This window comes from Blennius ocellaris, assembly GCF_963422515.1.
Source record: "Blennius ocellaris genome assembly, chromosome: 18".
Lineage (NCBI taxonomy): Eukaryota > Metazoa > Chordata > Actinopteri > Blenniiformes > Blenniidae > Blennius > Blennius ocellaris.
The window spans coordinates 11,663,715-11,680,842 of record NC_137667.1 but is presented as its reverse complement, the minus strand read 5'-3'; positions in this window follow the sequence as shown (position 1 = coordinate 11,680,842).

Sequence of the window (17,128 nt, the reverse complement as noted above, 5' to 3'; positions counted from 1 at the left end):
GGAGAGAAGGGACGCGCTTATCCTCAGAGAGAGAGAGAGAGAGAGAGAGAGAGAGAGAGAGAGAGAGAGAGAGAGAGAGAGAGAGAGAGAGAGAGAGAGAGAGAGAGAGAGAGAGAGAGAGAGAGAGAGAGAGAGAGAGAGAGAGAGAGAGAGAGAGAGAGAGAGAGACACAGAGACAGAGAGAGAGAGCTCTCATCCATCGCTTATTTGAGTCCTTTCCATTTCAAATATGTAAAAATGTTCTCCATCAATGCCTGTAATATTGATATCAGTTGTCTTTAAATAATTCAATCAAGAATAAAAAATAGTCACAAACAGATATTTTTAAACTAGGTTTAGGCTCGTGTATTGCTGCTCTGGAAAGTTCCCATGCTTCTTTTCTAACTTTTTACATCTTTTCACATCTGTTTTCTAAAATTGTACTTTCACATACAATCCATCACCCTGCAAGCTTTCAACGTTGATGTCTCAATGCTTTCAACGTTGCTCTAATACAAACAAAACCCCACTTTAATTGTCACATTCAATCTAATGCTTCAATTGGAAGACTGTCTTCTTCAAGTTCAATACAATGAAATTATAATTGGTTTGGGATTCACTCACAGTTGTGTGCAGTACCAGCTCCGATCGCTAGGAGCCGACGTGAGTTCACAGGATATGCCTGAGGCTTTCTCGATGCTGCAGCATACCTGACCTGACATCCGGATTCACAGCTGATATTGACATACGGTGCAGTATTTAAATATATTCAATGTATGGATATGCAATGTCTGTGTTCAAGAGCACATTTGTCATGGATAGGTTTATGTGTCATTGAAAAAGACACGAATCCTCCACACCAGTTCATCAATGATGAAATCAGTAGCACCTGTTTACTCAGAAAGAAATGTTCTGGGGGAGCTGTATAAGTTGTAGGTTATTATTTTAACATATTGGTCCTGTCAGGGGTCTGTAATGCACAGCTCTAATGCTGCGTGTAGCCCTCTATCCCACTTTTTACTGTACCTTTAACAACATTATGTGTAAATAAGCCTATTTATCTGTTTTTAACATGGTTTTTGACTCACATATTGAGGTGACAAATGTAACCTTTAAACACAATATTGGCATTTTAACATGTTCCAAACAATACAAAATAATGGTGACAGTGAAAGAATTAAAATTGCAAAACAGACAAACAGGTAAAAGAACTAACATGGTTATAAATATTGAAACACCTAAAACAGCCAAAATGTCTAATATCTTTTAGATGACAAACAGCTAAAATTGCTAAAAGAACTAAAATGACAAAAACTGCTAAATGAGCTTAAACAATTGAATACAATAATAAAAAATCACCTTTTATTATATTTTGTGTTTGAGAAAACATTTTCCCGTCTTTGTGTTTTGACGTAGTTGACAGAATACAGATCTTCCTCTGACAGATGGGTCGTCGTACTATTTGCTGACACATGAAACTGAGTTCTTCTGTCTGTACCTCAGAGTGTAATTCATCTAGTTGATGCGTGAGACTCGTGCCTTTATACTGTATGTAATGCTCCAGTGCTTTGAGTTAAACTGGCAGGTGTGTGACGATGCCGAGCCATGGTTCGAGGTCTTGAGATGGACCCTGAGGGGGTCCTGAGGTCAGAGCAGAGCGGACTCTTGTGGTGCCTGTGAGTCTGTTTCAGTGGAGACATCAGGTGGCTTGTTTCAGCCTGCGGTCAATACACTCACCGCCTCAGGTGCCTGCAACGTCACAAAAGCGTGTTGCAATAAATATTGTATTTTTCCATTTGAATCAACCTCAGTGAGGAAACTGACTTACGAGCGTTGGACTGACACACCTCTGAGGTGCCCGCTGAAGCTCCTTCACATCTCCTGCTGGTGTTTGCTCTGGTTTGTGAGCTCAGCCTGTGAAAAAGACAGAAGAAGCTCAGGAGAAAAAATGTGCTGCTGTCTTTGGCTTCAGAAGGTATAAATAAAAGGATCAAGGAGAGATTTGTCTAAATACACACATTCACCAGACTGTTGTGCAGATGTGTGGATACAGTAAACAGGAATGTGCACACATGGATGCAGCACATCTCCTCACTGCTCCTGCCCTCGGTCTGTTTTTGTTCAATAAGAGCAGCAAAGTGAGGACAAACGAGAAGAGGAAATAATTGACTCAGGAAAAACGGGTTGTACGGTGAAGTAGTTGTTATCACTCTCACCTCACTGCATAATTATCCCCTGAGTTTGCATGTTTCCCCCAATGTGTGCATTGGGTGTTTCTCAGGTACAGAGACATGCATTCCAGGTTAGTTGGTGACTAAAATGCCTTTAAGTGTGAATGTTACTAACTTTGTTGGTCTGTCTTCTTGCATTTGTCCTTCTGGGGATCGCTCCTTTTGTATAAATGGTTCTCATTTATACTCGGCTGGGATTGGCTCGTGCACCCTTTTACATGAATTTGAATAGAAAATGAATTATTATCTTCAGCCAAAGATTTTCCTGTTTGACAGTTTTAGTTGAAGATAGATGCTGAAAAGATTAAAAAAAAAAGGTTGCTGAAGCTTGGTGTATATTTTTCTATTATCTAATTACACGCAAGGAGGCTAACGAGCAGAGAAGAAGCATAGAGCAGTAGTTACAAAGATGCAGATGAAAATAGAAATAAATAGCAAAGAGAAGAAATAAGGAGGGGGAGAGAGAGGGGCGAGTAAAATGAGAAGGGTGACATATTTATGACATATTATGTGAAGAAAGTAACTAAACACTTCTCACTTATACACGTTTATTTTTTTTTCCAGAAATCTAGGAAATGCACAGAGCTGCACTGCATTTGTGAGTTAATGCTTATACAGAACTTTATTGAGGGCTTTTCGTCTGCTCTTAACTTTGAAATCACTGTTCTCAGAATAGTTTTCAGGATCAAGACCAGCTTCAAAACTTCACTGTAGCAAGCGATATTGTGGTTTTAGACATCAGATAAGGATTTTGCTGCACACTGACTGTTTCCAAGGTTTTTTTCAATGGTTTACAGAAAATTGTCACCCAACCTATATAACAAACTTAAAGAAGTTAAGAAAACGTATTTTTTTCACCTTTTTGCCTTGTAGACCAGTTGAAGAATGGAAGTCTATAAAGTCATGAAAATTCAATATAGTATGTCATTAGAAAAATAAAATCATCAACTCACAACCACAATGAAATTAAAAACAAAAAGGAAAAAGACACAATTTGTCTCAATGGAATCATTTTCAAAGCACAGTGAATGGAGACAGTAGAAAAGAGGACAAACATAGAAACTCAGAGCAAAAGGACACGTCAAATTGAAAGTCTGAAAGAAATTAATGAGGATGAATGTATGACTAAAATATGTTTAAAACATGGAATAAACAACAGGAAGAGGAAAAATTCCACATACGACATGTCCGTTTACCATTTCCCAGCACGTCACATGTGTACTGGAATAATCCGGAAAGAATCCAGGTACAGGAAGTCACTTAGCACAAGGCAGCTGAGCCAGACTTTCCATAACCCCTGATCCTTCTGTGGCCCTCATGACAGGTCGTGACCCGGCCTTGGACCTGCTTGCTCATTCTCAGGTATTGTATATAGTAAGTCAATAATAAGGAAGAAAGACTAACTGTTTGTTTTTATGTTGTTCAAGAAGACACAAAATGGATTTGTCACTGGTTAGAAGATTACATCATTTACATAAACACTCTGCAATGAGGTCAAGTCACAGAATGGGATGTAACACATATTTCAGTTTTCAAAGTATTGGTCAATATTTCAGCATTACATTTGTCTCCTTGAACTGCAAAAAAATTAATTGGTTTGAAAGTATTGAAATGTAAACTTTATTTGCATGAGAAATTAACAGATTATTCACAGGTGCTGTATTGCTGTGGCAATAATCATCTTCTATTCATATTTCAAGGTCAGATCATTAATGTAGGCTGGTGCATGAACTCTCCAGACTCCATGATTTTAAGCAGAATCATTATTTTGGGTGTCCATCCCCAAAATTTCCGGTGTGTGTGTGTGTGTCAATACTTAAAATCAGCATTTTCACAGCAAAGAATGTCATACTTTATTCTTCAATGAAAAGCATGAATGGTGTGCAGTTAATCTAACATGTGTCAACATTTTGGAAATGAAAAATTAGATTGTCCGTAGATATTCTATAATAGTAGAATTCCTCACCATTTGAGAAAGAAAATTATTTCCCTCCCGATAGATGAAGTCAGCATTGTCATGCTTCTTCAGTCTGTGACCACACACGGGATGAATAGCAGGCTTTTAAAGCTATTCCCACGCCCCACTTACAACCACTACAGAGAAGATGACACGGGGAATCTCTCCCAGTCAACAGCTCCTATTTACAGTAAATCCAACGTAGCACGAACTCTGCAGATGTTCTTTGCTGCTCCATCATCAGACAACTAAGGAGCTGAGAATGTGAGTATAAGAAGAGCAGGAAAAGTGGAGCCAATAGATTAAAAGAGACACTTTCCCGTCTGATGCTCTAGAAGTATATTTCATTGAAATACTGTTTGTTGAGATGCATTTTTCGCAGCTTTAGCAAGATGATGGATTCATAAGGAAGAAACAAAAGCCATGTTCATCATTTAAATATTTAAATATTTGTAGCTTCATATTGATTGGGAAGTGTGAAGTTTTTGTTTGAATCTAAACAAGCAATTTGAGGATGACATTTAAAAAAAATATAAATTTTTGATTAAACCCCACATGTTTTGCACTTGACATTGAGAGAAGTGGAAAGAATTCATATGATGCAAATTTCATCATCTTCCACTCACCATCATCATCATCACCATCATCATCTGATCACACATGGAGGAAGTTGCCAATGCAAGTAGACACTCACTGCAGAAAAAACAGTTAAACAGGCCACTGTGTCCATGTCTGTTAGGAGTGTGTCCGACCTGGAATTTGTTTATGAAGAGGCAATGCCAGATGCTTTGTTGTAAAGGGAGGACACGCCGTGTTGAAATATTGAGTGACATTTCAGAGTTTTTGGGGGCAGTTTATAGATGTGATGATTCGCTGAATCGGAAATAATCAATGTCGATGTGTTGTGTTGTGCTTGCTCAACTTGGTGTGACTCTGCCTCAGGTCACACACTCCCACTGGGAATTATTGGTTGCACTGCTGTACAAACAGTGCAGCACCAAGACAGACAGGCAGACACTGTCAAACACCATCGACCCCCACCACCTCTTCATAGCAATTAACCAACACAAAGTACAGCCACAGAGATGCGATGGCCAAAAGTGCTTGAACACACTCACTTTTCAACACTAAAGATTATGAATAATCTCCCATTATCCAATGAAACAACTACCTCCTGCTCGTCATGTTCAAAATATGTTTCTTTGTGGTTTTGGGGGAAAAAAACAAGTATTTAAACCATGAAGTGACCGTTTGCACTTTCAGGTCATATCAAAGAAATGCAATTAGATCAGATGCATTCTTGAGTTCAAAATCCATTTTGAAGCAATGCAGAATCCTCAGACGACCACCATCATTCAACCCCTCCATGTGCGGACTTCCCAATAATATACTCATTGGAGTGTTCACCCAGGTCAGCATCATTAGCAGTGTCCTGCGCATGGCGAGAAGACACTGATTGCTGCCGGCTCAGCTGCTCGGTGATTTCTAAATATCTAATAGTGTCTAGGAATGTAGTCTTGATCCAGTTCCATCTTCAGCTTATTAGGCGGTCACGGTGTGCCAGCTTCTTTTCATGGGCTTCCATGGACAATGTAATTTGCATTCCTGAGCTCAGTGGGTTGGGAGGGAAAGACATTTGGGTGCTCTGAATCATCTGATATAATTGCTGCTGAGAGCGTAACTGCAGATTGTATTTAATTATAATGGGTCTTCCTCTCAAATCTTTTCCCCAAATTTGGCAAATTATTACAGAATCAATCTTTTTGTTTTGTTTTTACCATTGGCAGTGCTGCAGCTCTTAACCAGCTGTTTATTACTAAAACATAAATAAAGAAAGATGACTGTGAAGTTACTCAGGCAGGAGTCCAAAACGTCTCGATCAGTCTGTCTTTCATTTCCCTTCAGTACACAGGACATTCAATAAATATTGGTGATGCATGTTTTTCTGTTCCAAGTGCAGTCATACTGTTCATCCAAAACTCCTTTTGATTTCCTTCACTGATTGACTATTTCCTGTTTCACATGAATCTGCAGAGGCAATCCAGATGAACAGAAGCTGCTTTCAAAATGTGTTTGAAGAAAAATGGCGTGTTTCATATCATTAACAGTTACAGGACACATTGAACAACTTGTTTCAAGCAGTTGGGCATTCTTGGGGTTTTTTTTTTTTTTAACAGTTAGTGTATCTTTTATTCCAGTTTTATTGACACTGGGTCCTCGTTCAAAGGTCGCACCCTTTGGCTCGTTTGTCCTCTGCTTGTGTTTTTTTCTCCTGGCTCGCCATTGTGCTCTGACAGTCTTGTTGGGTTAGTTGTTGAACCTATCGCAAGGTTGCAGGTTCAATCTCTCATCTCCCCTAGTCCATACATCAAAGAATCTTGATCAGTGTCTTGCTCGAGGAGTAAGACACTAAAGACATGGATTGAGTGCCTTGCATGGCAGCTGTTCCCATTGGTGTGCCAGTTTGAGTGGATGTGACTACAAAGCCCTTTGGAAAAAAGTTGAAAAGTGATTATATTGGTGAAATCCATTCATAATTTAGTGATACTGTACTTTTATCTGGCATTAGGTGGCTTTGCCTCAGAAAGCTGGACATATTCTTTGGAGATCTTCTGAAGAATGATGAGATTATCATGGCTGAACTCAAAATGGATTGTTGAGCCTAAAGGTTTTCACAGCTGCATCATGAAGCGCAAGTATGGTTGTCTGGCCACTATGACACCCTTCTGTTACCATAGACGTAATTTTTTGTTGAGAATTTCAAACAATGGTGGACCTTTATGGCTCCACACACACACACACATTCCTCAGGGAAATAAACACGAACTGCAGTGACTTGAGCAAAGGCGGCAATAAACAGCTGTCAGCCAGCTTCATTTGGAGATACAGAGAGGTCACCTGCCACGTTCACATTCCCGACATACCTCCGCAGCGTACATAAATATCCTGGGAGCCTTGTTCCAAATGCTAACCCTATTTATCAGCCTCAGAGCTGGTCAGCGATCTCTGTTATTACCTCTTAGTTCACTCAACGTAACAAGAGGAACTACAATACCCTTCCTTGTCCTGCGTCATCAGTGAAAGCCAATCTGAGCTCATCAAGAATGTTTCCACAAAGCTGAATCTGATGGACTTTGTGTGAAAGGCCCATCAGAGTCTGCAGGAGCAGTTTTCTTTTGGAATTGCTTGTTCATTTTATTTGTTTTTGCTGAACAATATCAATTGATGTAATTGTGCTTGAAAGCATGTTTTCCTGGGAAAGTGCAAAAACAGAAGAATGCATTGTTGGAACTGAGACAGGGAAGCATTGGGCGAATGGTAGGATCGGTCTGGACCTGCACAGACAAAATCAAGCAACACACAATTAGAGTATGTCAAATGTCAACATTTACAGAGAACGGGTGTGTATCAGGATCTGGCAATGACACGCAAACACCAAAAATTACTTCTGAGAACTTGTGTGCTCTACATACCTTCCTCATCATTGTTTATCTCAGGTATAATGGTTTCAGAGAAGGATATGCATCACACCTAGTTTGTCTTACCGGCAGGTCTGTCCTTATTACCTGCAGTGTGCACTGAACTGTGGCTGATTCTGTTTGGATGGCTGAGGTTGTGTTAGTGGCCCCAGGGCCATCAGACTGGAGTGAACAGCATGTTCAGGGACCAGTCTGACCTGGACTTCATTGTCTTCTTGCAATTAAGACGTCACCTAGTTTCTGATCATCATGAAGCGATAATTGGCGTTGTGTCATTGCTGATTGGACACGTCATCATCCTGTTGATAGCATTTAATGTAAATACTTACAAAAACAAAATCTGATTTATACATTTCCAAAGTGTTTACCCTTTTTACTTGACATATTATTTACCTTGTCTTTGACCTCTGTCTGACCGCCCTGAGGGTCGCCACCAGCAGAGCGTCTGAGTGAGACGGCATCTTTCAACAACTATTTAGTGCATGACTGAGCAACCGACGGTTCAATGAATCCTCCGACCACCTGCTCGTTCAGGAGACACTCATTGTAAGGTATTAGACTGACAGAACTCACTCTGAATAATCCTCGCCGTTTAATAAACACTCCGTATAATAGTATTTTAGTGTATCATTTTGGTGGAAACCTCATCTCAGCATGCTATGAATTGTTTTGGTTGCCTTTTACTCATTTGCCTGCTTTTGTTTCATTGGATTTTCACCCGGAATCCCATCAGTTACTGGGAATTTCCATTTAATTGGAAATGTGATTAACATTTGTGGTGTAATGCAAATTAAGCCATGTTGCAGTCCCACACTGCTAATGTGTGTATGTTGTCCAAGTTGGTAGAACTTCAGTGATTGTTATGGTTTGAAAATGTAAATAGATGAGCTTCTTGGCACAAAAAATATTTTGATGTGTCGATGATCTGTCATTACTACATAAATGATTACATAAATACAATATCATTCAGCCATAACATTTCTTATTAATTAATTCATTCCAGATATGTCAAAACTATGATTTGAAACGAAATGCAAATACATGAAGACCACCAAGCTCGCCTCATACACAACAAACTGTGCTGCACTTCTGCAGGAATCTGGGCCAGTTTGAACCCCTGTCAGTTTTTCTCACCTTGTATCATGTTGCAGATATTGATTGCTGCAGACAAGAAACTAAACATGATCTTTAGATTTGTAGACATGATGGGAAGTCCACTTGCTGTCACAAGAAATGTGTTATCTGATGTCCCAACCACGAACATATGGACCATTTGAAATGAACACTGAAGCATAATATGATAGATGGCGTTGAATTGTGAATTTTCAATCTGCATGCAAACAGTCCATTCAATGCGGAGGTATTTGCTTGCTTGAAACATTTCCTGACTGTCATGTTCCTTCATGTTAACAGTGGGATTGAAGACTCAGTGGGACATTAGTTGTTATGTGTACATGTTCTGCAGTTAAATGTCTTTACAAAAGGCTTATGTGAGGCCTGTTTCTGACGCTGAGAACCTCTCAGCGAGTTTGGTCTCAGACGGGCAAATCCTTTGTTTACTAAATCCGACTTGACAAAACAGATGTTAACATTTCTGTCACGCAGACATTCATTCAAATGTTTATTTAAAGCTTCCTCTCAACATTTGGCATTTTGTGTTCAGGCTTTGGCATAAAAACGAAGCTCGATATAGGCTACCTGTTTGCTGAGTTGTTGTTTTTGTCCCATCTGGGCTCCGGTTTGCATGTACAAAAAGCAATGAGGCGAAGTCCGTTTTTTTTTTTTTTTTAAAGATTCCAACAGACATTTCAAGTGGCCTTTCTCTAATCACATCTGTGATTCTGAAGTAACGTTGCAAATCAAACAAAAACTGTTGTGCAGACTAACATCCGGGATTAAGGTGAAACAATTAATTTGAGGCCTCCCATACATTCAGAAGAGCCTGGACCAGCCCTTTTAAGCAGCTTTTGAGGATATTCAATAGAGAAACTGCCTATGGATAATAGATGTGGGATAACAGCTTTATGCTACATGGAAACGCACAACGTTTGGGCTATTGTCCACTGGCGCAGGTGCTGCTTCACAACTTGCTGACTTTCTTTTTCTTCATTTAAAAAGATCTGCTGTGATGTGAAGATGTAAAACGATGTTCTAACTCTACTTTTCTTTAGGCCATTTTGGCATAACCTTTGGCTTTGTTGGCTTTTCAGAACATTTCTTATCTAAGAGCAATACATCTTTACCCATAATGAAATAATAAAAACGATGTGATTAACACAGGCACTTGTGAAAATGTTAGGGTTCAGCAACAGGCTTTATTTGCCAGTGGAATAAAACAAGCTGAGATCAATGCTAAGAAATAAGATATGAAGATGAACCGAGTCTCCAAATTAAGAAAAGTGAATATAAAAAACATAGAAGGCACAGGAGACCTTTCTTCAAGCTGCCATTTGCACAAGAGTGGTTCGAGTTGCACTTCAATGGGGTGCTCAGTGAAATATGTATTTCAAGTTCAGGGATGTGTTTTCTTTTACTTCCTTGAAAGATACAGACCGAAATAAGAGTATGTATTTCAATTACCAGTCTAACTTGATTATGATTCACTAGATACATTGAACGTATGAAAAAAGTGAACATACTCTTACTTTTCAGATTTTTTTCTTTTAATATTAATCAAATTGAATGCAACAATAAAATGCATTGCATTTATTTTTAATTGTCAATCATTTCTACACCTATCGCACAAGCAACATCAACTATCTTACTATGTTAACGCTTGGTGTAGGTGACAGGAACATATTTACAGAATTGTGAGGAAACTGTCCATATGCAGTGACTTCCTCTTTAAGGAGTTAGATATTGTATTTCTAAGCTTAACTTGTGATTTAGTCTGACTACTGAATGATTGAAACCGTACAGGACCAAATAGAGTTTAGCCAGTCAGCCATGGAGTCTGAAACTGTTGAAAGCTGACATAGTCATCCAGTCATCCAGTCATCCAGCCCCATAGGACACTATAATGGTCTGATTATACACACAGGGTCTATTCACCTGAACACATTTAATACTGGACAATGAGAAATGTGCATATTTGGTCATATTCATGCCCCCCCCCCCAAAAAAAAAAAAGCCTGCCAGAAATGTTTCCCAGCTTCTGCACTTCATCAATCACACATTTCATCGATGATGAAATAAGACAATTACTGTAATGTCTCTTAAAACCACCGATCCCAATAAGCAGCTGCTTGTTTTGGCAACACAACAAAATATTTTCAGGAAATGATTCATGAAAAATATCTCTTTTCCCCTCCTCTTGAGTCACAATCGACACTAACCAGGCTTGTATCCGCCGCTCTGTTTATGAGGTTGCTGAGCAACAGCAGGACAGAGGGAACGAGCGAGACTCATCATAGGGTGTAACACCGGGGGCTGTTTTCGGGTCGTGACCCTAAAGCAAAGGACACAATACCAAAGAGATATGCATACACAGTGGTCATGTCTTCAGGATGGTAAAGACAAAAGTTTGAGCTTGAACTCGATGAACTTCTTTGGTAAACAGTCGTTTCTGACAAAGTCTGTTGTGAAGAATGAAGAGTAAAAACTGTCACGGTTGTGTAGAAACAACGTGATATATTTTAGGGCTCAAAGCAGCTTTATTCAATCTGAAAGAAGAAAAAAATGTTGCCTTTAACTAAACAGGTGTATAATTTAACCCTGACAGATAAATATGATATAATTTTCAAAAAGGAATTGATACTACTGATGAGTTACGCTCATTTTGGTTTATTAGCTTGTCAATTTTGCCACAAAAGGAGGAAAGAAATGAGAATTTCAAATGCGAACGAGATGAAATCATTTACTATATTTAAATGCAATGCAAAATTATTTTCTTATTTTTCTTTAAAAAAGAAACTTGACTTAATGACATTTTTTCACATTTAACTAATATTCCTCAAATGTGTTTCCAAAACAATAGTTTATTACTTGGTTTAATTAGCTCACTGTTCATACTGAGCTACAGTTCTAAAATAAAATCCTGTAAAGTCCTTGCTGAGATTAGTTTTTCCAGTTTCTATACATATAGTCTTTTTTTCTGATGGCTTGCAATCTTTGTCGATTCAAACAAGATAGATAATCTGCTGCAGAGTCAGGAGGTGTGACGGCAAAATCTGTGGACCCTGAACTGAAAAACGTACAATCACATTTTTAATTTTATTCAATTTGGTTGAAAATTCACTTCTGATGCTGCTATCATCTTCCAGTTTAAGCTTCTTCTCCTAATGTGATGGAGTAGTTTGCACTCCTGGAAATATCTCTGCCAAGGTTTGGAAGCAGAGTTTGCATTTTCTCCTTGTGCATGCCTTGGTTTTTCACAGAGTACTCCGGTTTTGAGGACATGCTAAGCCCCAATAATTCATGTTTATAAGGGCATAGGTCTTCCAAAAACCTTGCTTACCAGCTGTGATGACACTTTTCATTGCATGCAATATTTTTCCCTCCCACTTCAATTCTGCTCTATATTTTCAGCTACTTTTGACACAGCCAATCGATGCCATGACCTCTGTGAAGCACAAACAACACCGCCTGTCCTGGCTGTATACCCTGTTTTCCCAACGTTTCGTCTGGCCAGACTCATCTTTCTGTGGCTATAATTCCAGTGTGTATTGTTGAGTTTGTGAAATAGCAATAATTACTTTATATATGACATGAGCTTCATCACCACAGAGCTCCTAATAGCGACATTGAGCTAATGAGGTAAATCAATGGACATCATCATATCGGTTTCAGAAAATAAATCTTTTCGCTGCTCAAATCCTTTGTAGTCATTCTCTTCTCGAAACGTTGAATAGCAAATCATTTCACTGATACAAACAGATGCCAACCTGCAACAAACTACATAGTTGCGGCGTGATGCGATGCACACAGTGTCATTCATCGAAGCACATCATCGGCCAAACACATGCAAGCGTGCATTCCTGGCATTATTTCTACTGGCTACTTTGGGGAGCGGAAACAAGCTGTGAAGACAACTCTTTAATATCAACACCTTTTGAGTTGCTGGGAAAGCAGTTGATGAACCTGCTGGCAAGCAGCCTCTAATTTTTGCGTGCAGCACTTCACACAGCAACATTATCACTGCCTTGTTGTTTCTGGACAACTGACAGGTGAAACGCTGGCATTTCCTTTCCTGAAACTGACTCTGGCTTCCTAAATGCCCTGCACTGTTCATCAGCTGGAGGCTGACTGTGTTTGTCTGCCTGCAATGGCTGGAAGTGACGAGATGAATAAAACGTTTGTCTCCAGCAGAAAAGCCAAACATTACAATGAACCTTAGTAATAAGCTGCTTTAAATAGAGGCGAAACGGATGCAGGTGCACTCATAAAATGTCCTGCTGGAATGTTTTCACACTGTGACTGATTTATTTTTCTAATAATAATGATGCCGATAGAAGAGATGATTTTAAAAGCAGCCTTTCCCTCATGTGCTGTTTTGATTTGATTCACTCAACAGCTGCTTAATGCATTACTAGTCTTTTCTATACAAATATAACACAAAATAATCCATGTCTCGTCTTTTAAACATTTAAAACAATCATTTACTATAAGTAGTTTCCACAGTGTGTGACTTTACTACCTATATTATTTGATTAATTATAGCAGAGTGATTATCAAATCTCATTTCTTTAATATTGAGCTTTTTAAAAAGTTTTGCTATTGAATAAAGACGTGCATTTGGCAGTGCAGATGTGTACCTTTACAATTATTAATTTCATGGAGGAAACTATTAGCAAACTGCAGCGGGAAGAGACGCTGATCATTAGAAGTAACTATAAGGCCAATCAGAGTCTGCACACTACACCCAGCAAACATCATTATTGCAGAGCAGCATTTACGTTTTCTCCACACAAACGTATCTTGTATAACAACACAACAATAATCTTCATCAAGTCAATATTTGTATCTTGTTACTGCAATTGGCCCTGCACATACATTTCTATTAAAATGTCCCATAACTTGTTAAAACCTCAATCAAGATGATGCAGTTTTTTTGTTGGTTTTTTATTGACCTTTAAGTATATTATTATTATTATTATTATTATTATACAAGATGCAGTAATATACAGACTGAATCATTTTTCAAAAATTACATGTTTCCATGCTGATAAATGTCTTATTACAATGACTGCAGCCTCGTTACTAGATGTAAGGTATGGGCACAAAAAACTTTGAGCCCTCCAAGTAAAATACTTCAGAGAACTTTTCCCACAATTATCTGAAAAAATTAAGTCAATTTTGCGACGTAATTTTCAATTTCTTTGTAAAGGTATAATGTAATACATGATAAGCGCCAGCTTGCACTCATTTAGTCTTATTGAGTTGAGGTGCCAAAAATTAGACTTTCTTAGTTTAACTTCGATTTCGAGGCATTGTTATTGAATCCCTTATGTTGTTAAACATGGCACATTCACCAAAACGATTTCTGGGTTTGTCTTTTTTTTTTTCATTAATCCTTTTGCATCTATTGTTCTATTGTTACAATGCAAATGGTTATTCTCTGATTTCTTGGTATGTAGACGTTTCTCAAAACCCATCCTGGCATGTCGATGGAGACAATGAGCCACATTGCATTAAACATTTCATTAAATGTATTTTCTTCACAGGGGACCCTCAGGTTGTTCATTTTGTGACTGATACATGCTGTAGCTTAGGAGGCTTTCTTCCCTTGGTGGATAATCAGAATGCAAAAGCCCACAGGCTTCATTTAGATTAAATTATTCTTCAGACTATATTTATTATGCCTTTGCCTAAGCATGTCAGTCCAGTTGTTTCGACCACCCACACGGTGGCACACACCACTGATGTGGAGAAGCTTCACGTTGTTTTGAAGCCTGAAAATTGAGACTTAAATAAAATAAACAAATAAATAAACATAGTGACAAGCAATAATTATGCAATACCGCCACCAGTGAAAACATGTACATTCCGTAAAATCTTTGATAATCTGACATTCATGAAATGGCAGCATAGTGTAATTTATACTGTAATGCAGCAGTTCAAGTTCTGCACTTTGTATTTTTCTGTTTGGTTTGAAACAAAATGAAACGTCCTTCTTTCCAGAAAATGTGAATTTAAGATATAATTCTTTAAATTGCCATTTGTTTAATCATTTGCTTCATTCACAGAATCAGACAGGATTTTACTCAGTTTGTTTCACTGAGAAACAATAGAAAAAAGTTCATCCGAGCCCTTTAAATATGAAACATTCTTTCAGAGCAGAATATCTGAAGTAACTGATGATCAATGTTGTGAGTATTAACATTATGCGTTTTTTTTCTGACTCACAGTACGTCAGAAACACTGTGTGCTATTCTCAGTGGCTTCTTTGGCGTCCACCCAATCTCGCCTTCTCTGCAGGGGGTCTCCTAGGAGAAATAACTGCAAAATAATTAGTCTTCATGCCGCTGTGGCGCGGCCCCGGCAGCAACCAAAAGCTGAATGGAAATGTCTGCAGAGAGGTTTATGGCCCTGCCTCGGTGCTGTGGGAGTCACAGAGGTCATGTTTGTGTGGATATCAACAGGATTTACGGCACAATAGCAGTCAAGTCCTCCACTTTGATCCACAATGTGTCACACAGGGTGCAAGTCGAGTTTGTTTCTGCACGACTCCCCGTTGCTTTTTGTCAGGAGTCCTTAACAGGGCAGGAAGTTATTTTTAGCAGGGCTGCAAATCAAAAGGTAATTTTTTAGTGTCTTGCTCTTTTTTTTTCTTTACGTAGAGTCGTCGGTCAAGAACATCAAATGGACCACACCCACAAGTCTAGCAAACCTTCGTACAATCTCAACAAAAACAAATAGTGTAATCCCGCTACAAGTTTTAATGCTTCTAGAAACAACGATACAGTCTGATTGCTGTGAATTGAGTGTTATGTTACAGTTAGATTATTGTGATATCGTCTAATTGAATGTTCTGGGATATTAACTATTTGAGCCATCTGGCAGGTTTTTGACATGAAACAAACATATTTCAAAAGATCTTAAACATTGATGTTGAACCCACTGAACAGCAGCAAACCTTTATCATATATTTCTCGAGCAAATTACTTCCCTTCTCAAAAATGTTCCACTTCCTCAGTTTCCCTTTTTGTGGCCACATATTTATTTCATGCTTTGTTTTGATTGTGGAAAATAACAAAGAGATGGACAGAGAAGATTTGACATTTTTATCTAATGGGAAGAGCCAATGTACTCAGGTCAGGTTCTCATCCAAGAAAAGGTGGCATAGAGGTAACCAGAAGTTTGCAGGTTCAAATCCTACCCCCGTGACAGCCTGATTCAGGCCCCTGATCCCCAGTAGCTCCCAGGGTCCTGCACTGTGGCAGCCCACTGTTCCTGTTATGTATGTATAGGAGAAAAGGTGAACCATGAAGGGAGTGGGTTGAATGCAGAGAGAATTTCTGAAAGCAAATCAATTGAAGCAGCTGAAATTAATGTGAGGATAATTATACTGAGATTCAAATATTATTTTAAAAGTTAAAAACAGTGACTCAAATGATACAGAGAGAGAGAGACAGAGACAGAGACAGAGATGGAGAGAGACGCCTGCATGCTGTTTCTATGCATTTCTTTTTATGCTCATCTTAGCATTCTTCTCTTTTCTTGATTTTAGTTTTTTTGTTGTTCAGAAGCTCTTGTATTCACCCACTCATCTCCTTCATGCCCCTCATCTTTAAGAGCATGGGTACACAACAATACTGCTACATTTGTTATGGTCTAAAGTAAACCTCAGGTTTTTCAGAGCCAGCACAGGCAATATTTACTCAAGATGTGTCCATCTCATGTCACTATTTGCTTTTTGTTTTGTTTTTTTGACATTTTGGAAAACAGTGCCTGGATACAGGACAGTTGTACAATAACTCCATAGCTGCAGCGCTATGAGTTATCAAGTATAAATCCTAATCATGTCCACGAACACACTGAATTCCATCACTATCAGTGTGTGAGTGTGTGCATGAATGGGTGAATTTGATGGATCAAGTGAAAGTGCATTGGATAAAAAGCTTTTAAGTTAGCAAATAAGACATATTGTAGACAACTCTGAGAAGGCAGGAATCAGTACCATCAGATACCAGAACATATGTTTACACAAGAAGGCAATACTTATTTCCACCCCAACTCACCGTGCAGCGCCACACAAATGCGTTTTTAATCCGAAAATCTTCCCTGCTGCAGGTGTTTTGGTAATACTGATACACTGGAGGTGAGATAAAGCCCTTATCACAGTCTGGGCCTTCCTGCATCAGTTGCAGCCATTGGGTGTTTTGGGATCAGGTTGTGTTTGGTGCCCGGGTGACGCCCTGATGTAAAACTGAAACCCAATCACCACCATGGTGAAGGAATGCTTGTTGATGTGCAGAACAGGAGATGTGTTTTAATAACACAGCCCTGGATGCTACATCAACACTGATGAGAAAAGGTGGCAG